Genomic DNA, 10,586 nt, shown 5'->3' with positions numbered 1-10,586 from the left:
TCTTTGAATCCATAGGGGGCACTGGACGCCCACCCAGAGCAGTTTTACCTAGTTGTGGTTAGTTCTGAGGATCTTATGGTAACACACTTTCACCGACTGGTTCAAATTACAAGTGCTGGTTAGGGTGTCAACTGTTTAGTTGTCAGTAACGTTATGTGTTAACTTCGTTATTGTCAGTTATGTTATATGTAATACTCCATTGTCAACATCTCTATAGTTCCTGTTCGGCTCAGTAAAAAACACTGAGAGGTACTCGGGGATATGGAGGGGTGGAGTGTTCTAAATTTAAATATTCAGTGCTGTTCCTACGGAAGCCCGTCCATATCCCAAGAGTACTCCAGTGCCCCCTATGGATTCAAAGAAAAGGATTTACCTGGTAAGTACCAAAATCCTATTATCCATCACATGCACACAGTGCAGGCTGCCATTCTGTGGGCGGGATCATAGTGAAGTCAAGCCATTCACTGTAGTAAACACGTGACTTTCTCAGATACAAAAAGGGCGGAATTCAATCGTTTCCTCCTCCTCCTGCACCCGTTTGTGCCTGCAGCTATTCAATTGTTTCTGCCGAAGGGCGCGATAACTTAATTTCAGCTCGCTTCCGTGGGGGTGGCGAGCTGGAATGTGTAAAAAGTGACCAATTTGGGCACCCAAATAAGACTTTTTGTGATCACGCCCATTAGTTTAGTCGGTTTTTGCCGCTTTACGCAGCTAAACCCAACTGCAATGGGTGCGATAGGGCTGATCAAACAGATCAATTGAATATCGCTTCGCAGTCTCCTGTCATTTCAGACTGGAGATCGGGCACGATATAACAGTTGAATCTCACCCAAAGTGGTCCCACTAGTCGATGAATTGACAAGATGCAGCATTCGAAATGGCTGCATCTACTGTATGTAGTTTGAATTCCCTTTTACACAAATTCTTTGATTGTTTTACTTCTGTCTCTGTCCATATTTACGCAGGTTGGCCATGGGGGGTATTCAACTAGGTGAAAAAACGTCCCTTTTTGCTATTTTTAGAGCGAATGGGGATTTGCCCTATTCTGTAGCAGGGCCATTTTTTCATCTAGGCATAAAATTCGGCAGGAGGGAAAAATATGTGGATCAGCATTTTGGCCGATTTTGAGGCATTTTTTTGCGAATGCCTTTTCGCAAAAAAAATAAAATTAAAAGGCATTGCCAAAAATACCTTAAAAACAGGCGCAAACGGCCCGCAATTGAATACACAGGGGGGTGAATTAAATAGCTCTGAAATTACTGGAGCTAATTGAATACCCCCCATATCTAACCTATGTTTTCACCTTGTTCTTAAATCTGGTTGCTATGGCAAAAACAGTTGTGCAAAAACAATTAAAGTATATAAGAGTAGAATATCGTCTGTAGTCAAAAAACTTTCTGCATGTAAAGCATATTTAAAGATACAAAATAAAAATAATTATTAGTCATTAGTGGGCCTGCACTGATGCAGTTTGTACGTATTTTCTGATCTTTGGAACTGGCCTGCAAAAAAAGAAAAATCAACCTTTTGCCTAGCGTGTAATAGGATTTTAATTCACTACCGGTAAATCCTTTTCTCGTAGTCCGTAGAGGATACTGGGGTCCACATTAGTGTCATGGGGTATAGACTGGTCCACTAGGAGCCTTGGGCACTTTAAGAAATCAATAGTGTGCACTGCCTCCTCCCTCTATGCCCCTCCTACCAGACTCGGTCTAGAAACTGTGCCCGAGGAGACGGACATGTCCTGAGGAAGGATGTAACAGAACAGTGATGAGATTCGAACCAGCACACACAAACAAGAGGAAAGCCATACTAACCAACTTGAACAGCAACAGCTGAACCAACAACCTTACTTAACAAAGTAACAGTGCAGGAAAAATTAAGCACTGGGCGGACGCCCAGTATCATCTACGTACTACGAGAAAAGGATTTACCGGTAGGTAATTAAAATCCTATTTTCTCTTACGTCCTAGAGGATACTGGGGTCCACATTAGTACCATGGGGATGTACCAAAGCTCCTAAACCTGGTGACAGAGTGCTGAGGTTCCTGCAGAATTGATTGACCAAACTGAAGGTATCGAACTTGTAGAACTTAGCAAACGTGTTCAAACCCGACCAAGTAGCTGCTCGGCAGAGTTGAAAAGCAGAGACACCCCAGGAAGAGCCCACCGACCTAGTAGAGTGGGTTTGTACTTTAGGAACCGGCAATCCTGCCGATGAATAAGCATGCTGGATAGTAAGCCTGATCCAGCGAGCAATAGACTGCTTTGAAGCAGGACAACCAATTTTCTTGGGATCTTAGAGAACAGTGAGTCAGATTTCCTGTGACAAGCTGTCCACTTCACGTAGATCTTCAAAGCCCTCACAACATCCAAGGACTTGGAGGTAGAAGAGGTGTAAGTAAGCACCGGAACCACAATAGGTTGGTTGATATGAAATGCAGACACCACCTTAGGAAGAAATTGCTGACGAGTTTAGAGTTCAGCTCTATCTTCATGAAAAATCAAATAGGGACTATTGAGAGACAACGGCCCCAGTTAGGACACACACCTTGCAGAAGCGAAGGCCAATAGTGTAACGGTCTTCCACGTAAGAAACTTTACGTCAACCTCCTGTAAAGGCTAAAACCATTCCGATTGTAGGAACTGCAACACCACGTTCGGATCCCAAGGTGCTGTGGGAGGCACAAAGGGCGGTTGGAAGGGCAGAACCCCCTTCAAGAACGTCTGAACCTCAGGGAGGGAAGCCAATTGTTTCTGGAAGAAAATGGATAAGGACGAAATCTGGACCTTCAAGGAGCCCAAACGTAGGCCCACATCCACACCCGACTGTATAAAAAGGAGAAAACATCCCAGTTGAAATTCCACTGCAGGAAATTTTCCTGTTTTCACTCCACGAGACATATTTTTTACCAAATACGGTGGTAATGTTAAGACGTTTCCCCTTTCCGGGATTGGATCAGGGTTGGAATAACCCTGTCCGGAATGCCTAGAATTTGACGCTCAATTTCCATGCTATCAAACGTAGCTGCGGTAAGTCATGATAGATGCACAGCCCCTGTTGTAGAAGATCCTCTCGAGGAGGCAGAGGCCACGGGTACTCCAGGAGCATCTCCAGTAAATCCGCGTACCAGGCCCTTCTTGGCCAATCCAGAGCAATGAGAAATGCTTGAACCTTTTCCCTTTTTTTTTATTCTTTTGAGAATTCTTGGGATCAGTGGAAGAGGTGAAAACATGCAAACCATCTGGTAGACCCATGGAGTCACCGGAGCGTCCATCGCCACTGCTTGCAGATCCCTCAACCTGGAACAATACTGCTTTAGCTTCTTGTTGAGACGAGAGGCCATCAGGTCGTGTTAAGGACTCGAACACCATTGGGTAAAGGCCCCACTCTCCCGGGTGGAGGTCATGTCTGCTGAGGAAGTCCGCTTCCCAGTTATCTGCTCCCGGAATGAAGATTGGCAACAGTGCCACCGCGTGTCTTTCTGCCCAGAGGAGAATTCTTGTTACCTCTGACATTGCTGCTCTGCTCTTCATTCCGCCCTGTCGGTTTATGTGCGTTGCTGCCGTCACATTAGCCGACTGAACCTGAATGGCGTGATTTTGAAGAAGATGCGATGCAAAGAGCAGGGCGTTGTGTATGTTCCAGAATGTTGATCGGAAGAATGGTTTTCTGACTTGACCATTTTACTTGGAACTGAGAAGTCTGAAGCCACCACAGAAGAGAAATCCTGGCTTTTGGTGGCAGACGTATCCTCAGGTGCATGTGAAGAAGCGATCCAGACCATTTGTCCAGCATATCCAGCTGGAAGGGCCTCGCATGAAACCTTCCGTACTGCAGAGCCTCGTAAGAGGCGACCATCTTCCCCAGAAGGTGAATGCATAGATGCGCCGATATCTGGGCTGATTTTAGGACATCACGCACCATTGACTGACTGAATTACCAATGCCTTTTCCAACGGAAGGAATACCTTCTATTCCTCTGTATCCAGTATCATCCCCAGAAACTGAAGCCTCTGTTTTGGTTCCAGATGGGATTTTGGTAGGTTCAGAATCCATCTGTGATCCTGAAGTAGTTGGGTTGAGAGGTCAATGCTGTCCAACAACCTCTCCCTGGAAGGTGCTTTTATCAGCAGGTTGTCCAGGTACGGTATTATGTTCATTTCCTGCTTGCGAAGGAGAAACATCATCTCTGCCATTCCCTTGGTGAATACCCTTGGTGCCGTGGAGAGGCCAAATGGCAGGGCCTGAAACTGGTAGTGACAGTCCTGTAGTGCAAACCTTAGATAAGCCTGATAAGGCAGCCAAATCGGAATATGAAGGTACGCATCCCTGATGTCCAGAGACACCAGGAATTCCCCCTCCTCCAGCGTTGAGATCACCGCTCTCAGAGACTCCATCTTTATTTTGAACACCCTTAAATACGGGTTCAGTGATTTGAGGTTTAAAGTGGGCCTTACCGAACCGTCCGGTTTTGGTACCACAAACAGGTTTGAGTTATAACCCTTGTTTTGTAGTTGAAGTGGAACTGGAAAAATGACCTGAGTCTGTACCAGTTTTTGAATTGCTGCCTGTAAAGTCATACTTTCTTCCAGAGTAGCTGGTAAGCCTGATTTGAAGAATCTGTGAGGTGGGAGTTCCTGAAACTCCAGTCTGTATCCCTGCGTGATCAGGTCTGTGACCCAGGGATCCTGGCAAGATGTTGCCCAAACGTGACTGAAATAATGTAACCGAGCTCCCACCTGCCTGTTTTCCAGGCAATGCGGACCACCGTCATGCTGAAGGCTTTGAGGAAGCAGAGCCGGAGGTCTGTTCCTGAGAACCTGCAGCTGCTAGCTTTCTGGGTTTACCTCTATTACCTTTTGAAGGCTGTAGAAGAACCTTTGGATTTGCCTTTAAATTTTGCTGTCCAAAAGAACTGCAGAGTTGGAGCAGAGTAGGTTTTACTAGCTGGGGGTGCTGCGGAAGGAAGGTACGTAGACATACCCACCGTAGCCTTGGATATCCACTTCATTTCCAAAAAGGGCCTCACCTGTGAATGGTAGGTTTTCCACGCCTTTTCTGGAATCCGCATCTGCAATCACTGGCGTAGCCACAAGCCCCTGCGTACTGACACTGCCATGGCAGTGGTGCGTGCATTGAGCAAACCAATTTCCTATATGGTCTCCTACATAAAGTTAGCAGAGTCTTGAATATGCTGCAGAAGTAAAACTATCTCCCCCCTGGGTAAGGTATCCAATTCGTCAATTAGGTTACCTGACCACTTTGCAATGGCTTTAGTGATCCATGAGCAAGCAATAGTGGGTCTCTGTGCCACCCCAGCAGCAGTGTATAATGATTTGAGAGTATTCTCATTCTTGCGGTCAGCTGTGTCCTTTAAGGATGCTGCCCCAGGAACAGGTAAGACTATCTTACGTGACTACCTAGATACCGATGCGTCCACCATCTGCGCGTTTTCCCATTTCTTTCTATCTTCCAGAGGAAAGGGAAAGGATGTAATTAACCTTTTAGGGATCTGCAATTTTTTGTCAGTTAGCCCAAATTTCTTCAAACAGGCCATTCAATTCCTTTGATGCAGGAAAAGTAGCTGAGGATTTCTTTTTTACATTAAAATAAGATTTCCCCTCTACCTCCGAGGTCTTGTCAGGAATGTGCAGGACATTTCTGATAGCCTCTATCAGGGCCTGTATTCTTCGTGACAGGACCGCATCCCCCCACTCGCATCCACTTCACACTCCTCTGGATCTGATGTAATCAGTATCATCCTGCATGAGCGGGGCCAGAGTACGCTTTTGTGGGCAAATAATGGATGTTTGAGATGCTGCTATGGGAACTGAATCTCTATTCATCAGGTCATCCATAGACTGTTAAGAATTGTCTCTTTCTCATTATGGGATAATTTAGTAGAAATATTAGATATCATCCCTTTAATGGAAGCTAACCATGGGGGTTCTGCCCCACTAGCCTGAGAATGTGCACCATCCTGAGTACAGGGTAGAGAGTCTCCGGGGGAGGTAAGACACTCTGCTGTGCAGGAAACACAGTCCCTGGACATGGTAACATGAAAGGACCCCCCCCCCCCCCCCCCCCACAGACAGAAGGTGAAAACACAGTTTAACCCACACAGAGCCTCAGGGAGACACAGAAATTGGAGCAGGCCACACAGCGCCCTTGTAGCCAAGTGAAACTTAGCCGGGTCACCACACTAAGTCCCTTTTTTTTATACTGGCCTGATGTCATTTTTATGCCTAACAGAGGTATGATAGCCAGTGTGGGTATGCATTGGTGGCTCAGCGCTCCCCTCACAGCGGGACACACGTCTGTGTATGTCCTCTGAGCCTCCTGGAGCGCAGCCTGCACTCCAAGCTGCGCTCCTACCCTTGTGCCGCCATTCCTGCCTGTGACCTGCTAACCAGGACGCCGGCGCTGTACTCGCACTCCTCTGGCTCTGTTAGGGGTGGCGGTGTGCTGCGGGAGGGTACGCTCGCCATTGCGGGGCTTGCGAGTGACTACCTTACGAGCTCAGTGTCCTGTCAGTGGAGAAACGGGATCATTAACTCTTTAGGAAGTTGGGCCATTCTCCCCCCTAAGTCCCACGAAGCAGGCAGTCTGGTGCCAATCAGACCTGCCTGAAAACCACAAACAGAAAATAAATGCAGAAAACTCTTCAGGAGCTTCCCTAAGCGTGACCAGCTCCTCCAGGCACATTTTCTAAACTGAGTTTGGTAGGAGGGGCATAGAGGGAGGAGTCAGTGCACACTATTGATTTCTTAAAATGCCCAAGGCTCCTAGTGGACCCGTCTATACCCCATGGTACTAATGTGGACCCAAGTATCCTCTAGGACGTAAGAGAAATACAGATAACCAGAAAGTGCGGCATGCTACTTATCCGCTCTTTAGTACTAAGTACTAATCAGAATAATTATAATCTTTGCAATAGAGCTAATTTGAGATGCTCAGCATAATTTATGGCCAAGAATATGAGCCCACCAACCACGATCAGGTGACCTCACCTGGGTCCTTAACACTAAGGTTCAAGTCCAGGACATGGGACCCCACCAAGTCAGGTCAGCACAGATCAACTGCCCCAATTCATCACAGTCGTGAGAGGTTAAAGTGTAAATAAGTGTTACATAAGTAAGAAGCAGAAGCTATGTGCTAAGGGGGTAATTCCAAGTTGATCGCAGCAGGAATTTTTTTTAGCAGTTGGGCAAAACCATGTGCACTGCGGGGGAGGCAGATATAACATGTGCAGAGAGAGTTAGATTTGGGTGGGGTGTGTTCAATCTGCAATCTAATTTGCAGTGTAAAAATAAAGCAGCCAGTATTTACCCTGCACAGAAACAAAATAACCCACACAAATCTAACTCTTTCTGCACATGTTATATCTGCCTCCCCTGCAGTGCACATGGTTTTGCCCAACTGCTAAAAAATTTCCTGCTGCGATCAACTTGGAATTACCCCCAAAGAGTGTTACGTTGGTGAGAAATAATAATTAGAAATTTTTAAAGGTTTTACATAGGTAGAAAAATAATTAGATGCTAAAAAAAAGTTAGTTTAAGTATTACAATGTGATGCCCCAAAGCCGCCAGGCCACACCAATTCAAGGGGCTCCGCACCCTGAACTCTTTCCTAAAACTGACAAATTGTTTACATTTATTCAGGTCATACCATCATTGTGCCTTTCCCAATATGCAGTCTTTTATGCACCAACCAGTCAGAAGTCAGCGAAGAGCACCGTTTGCATGTCATTGCACAGGGTCTGATTCTGATCTGTATCAAGAAAGCAGCTGTGCAATATCGTACAAAAAAAAATGCAAATGCTGTAGGAGGCATCTGTAGGAGATAAAGGCCTCATGCATCTGAGATCGGAGTGCTGCATCACCATCGCGACCATCGCTCGCAACTTTTTATGGTAGCAGACCACAGTCAGACTGTGTAAGCTGTCAGATCCAGTCAGCCGGATCTAGGAAGTCTGTGTCCAATGATGCAGACCCTGTGCCCGTCACATCTACTACACGGGGGTACACTACACCATTTTGAATATTTCTGCGTGCAATATTTGCAGACCTGTTCAGCATATGCACAGACGACTAACCATTGCATTTGTATGTAAACCACAACGTTTTTGTACAAATCTTAATCAGGCCCACAGTATGTACACGTTAACTGGCTGCCAAGTTTATGCAATAGTGTATGGCAGAGGTTCTCCAACACGGTCATCAAGACACTGCAACGGTCCAGGTTTAAAGGTATATCCATGCTTGGCCACAGGTGACTTATTTAGCCCCTTAGTCAATTTGATTTAACCATCTGTGCTTAGCCGTGGATATACCTAAAAGCTGGACCATTTGGGTGCCTTGAGGACCACGTTTGAGACCCTCTGGTCTCTATTGCTATTTATTAATGACAATTCTTAGGATTTCAGAAGGCATAAATTATTTTAGATGTCTAGTGTGAGATTGATAAGCGATAACATGCCATGCAATTAGCCCTGCAGGTAGGGGCAAGTCTAAGGGAAATCTATACACTGAGGAAAGAGCATGTGTATTGGTGATGCTCGTTCAACATATCCCATTTTACCTTTAACCACCATCCCATCCCCACTATTATTTGGTCATCCATTTGATTATGGACTTACTGCTAGGAAGCTCCCTACCTTGCTATGCACTGAGTATTTAGCTGATACGTGATCTGCTGGAATATAAAGGATTGGAAATGCATTTCACACAGCAAGCAGTGCCATCTGTTCCAATGTGAACATCTCTTTTATAACTCAAACTCCAGGCTCCTCCCTCCACTGGTCTCTACATTGCCCTGTGGAAATATTTCAATTGCAACATTAAGGAACAAAATTAGCCTGTGAAATTGTCTGAAACATCACAATAAAGATTCCATTTATTCTTTCTTTATCCCAAAAAATAAATTCTGAAAGTAATATTATTTATTAAACATAGTATCACAGAATGTTGGTGGCTTATTAGGACATTTTTTTTTTTCTTTGCCATCACTTCTGTTCAACAAAGTAGGACTTTACAATGGGTAATAATATAAGTACTGTAACTTTTATGCCACAAAATACATTGTGTGTACATTTGACTTTTTAATTATATAAACACGATAGCAAGCAATTTGTTTCTGGGAGCTTTTACATGGGTGGCATTGTTTACCAACTTGTGCAGGGAAGTAAACCCAACACCTCTGCTTTTACTTCTGCTCCTTTGGCTCTAGACTCAGTTGGTGTTTGACTTCTTTAATCTCCACACCAGTGATGGTTTATGCGTGTGATTGCAGCATTCCAGTGTACAGGATTAATGTTTGGCTGTTTTGCTATGCCCTGTGTCCTGATGTCTTTAGGCTACAGCTGTGGTTCTCAAACTGTGTGCCGTGGCACCCTAGGGTGCCTTAGGACACTTGCAGGGGTGCCTTGGATTGGTGGTCCAGGACCAATTAAAATTATTTATGGTCAATATAATAGGCAAAACCAGTGCTGACGGCTGCCAATCATAAAATATGTGGATGAACAGAAACAAATCTTGTCACTCACCACACAATTGAACTGAAGGATAACCTATAAAGGGTTTAGTAGGGTATGCCGGCAGCCGGCATACCGACAGCTGGGCGAGCGCAAATGAGCCCCTTGCGGGCACGGTGGCGCGCTATCTATTCTCCCTTCAGGGGGGTCGTAGACCCCCAAGAGGGAGAAAAGATGTCGGTATGCCGGCTGTCGGGATTCAGGGGCCAGTATACTATGCGCCAGGTTCCCGACAGCCGGCAAACTGAAGACCACCCCCTATAAACACAATTTACTTAATTTAATATTTCTTTCTAAATTTCTCAATATGAAACTTTTGGCCTAGGGGTGCCCTGGAAAAAATTCTGATGCTCTAGGCCGACACCGTTTTTCAAAAAAGTTTGGGAACTACTGGGCTATAGTATGAGCAGGACAAATCTAGACCAATAGCTATCTTGTTACTCGTTTGTGTATCTTCCTTGTGTCTTGATCTGTCTGATGTTTTGTCTATCTGTGTGCTTGCCTTTATTGTTGTATAGGATAGACTATCCAGGTGTCAGGATTACTTTTCCCACTTCCTGATCCTTGTTCTGTCACGCTCATGTGCGTAGTGGTGAATTCATTGTGAGAAGTCCTGGAGCCATCCAAGACCCTTAAGAATAAACAATGGTTCTCTGAGTGGGTTCAGTATGATTTACCGATGGTAATAATCCCGACAGCCATTGACCTACGGGCAAAATTCCGACTTTCATTATGTTGACATGATCAAAATGCAGACATAGCCAGAATACCGCCATTTGAGATGCCGACATGTCAAAATACCAACACAAGGTTTTCATATTTTTTTTTCTGTCAATGATGACATAGGTCGACATGGATACCGTCTAAGTGTACTGCGTCATGTCGCTTCGTGCCCCGTGCCTCTCTGTGCTCGGCACACAATTTTATTCCCCCTCCAGGTCCACTGGGATGGTAAAGTATGAACAAGTCTGTTTTGGGGGGGAAATTCCTTAAAAAAATGTCAGCATTTCAAATGTCTGTATTCTGACTCAACATTTTGAACATGTCAGCA

The sequence above is a fragment of the Pseudophryne corroboree genome, chromosome 2 (assembly GCF_028390025.1).
Source record: "Pseudophryne corroboree isolate aPseCor3 chromosome 2, aPseCor3.hap2, whole genome shotgun sequence".
Classification (NCBI taxonomy): Eukaryota; Metazoa; Chordata; class Amphibia; order Anura; family Myobatrachidae; genus Pseudophryne; species Pseudophryne corroboree.
This window is presented reverse-complemented; position numbering follows the sequence as displayed.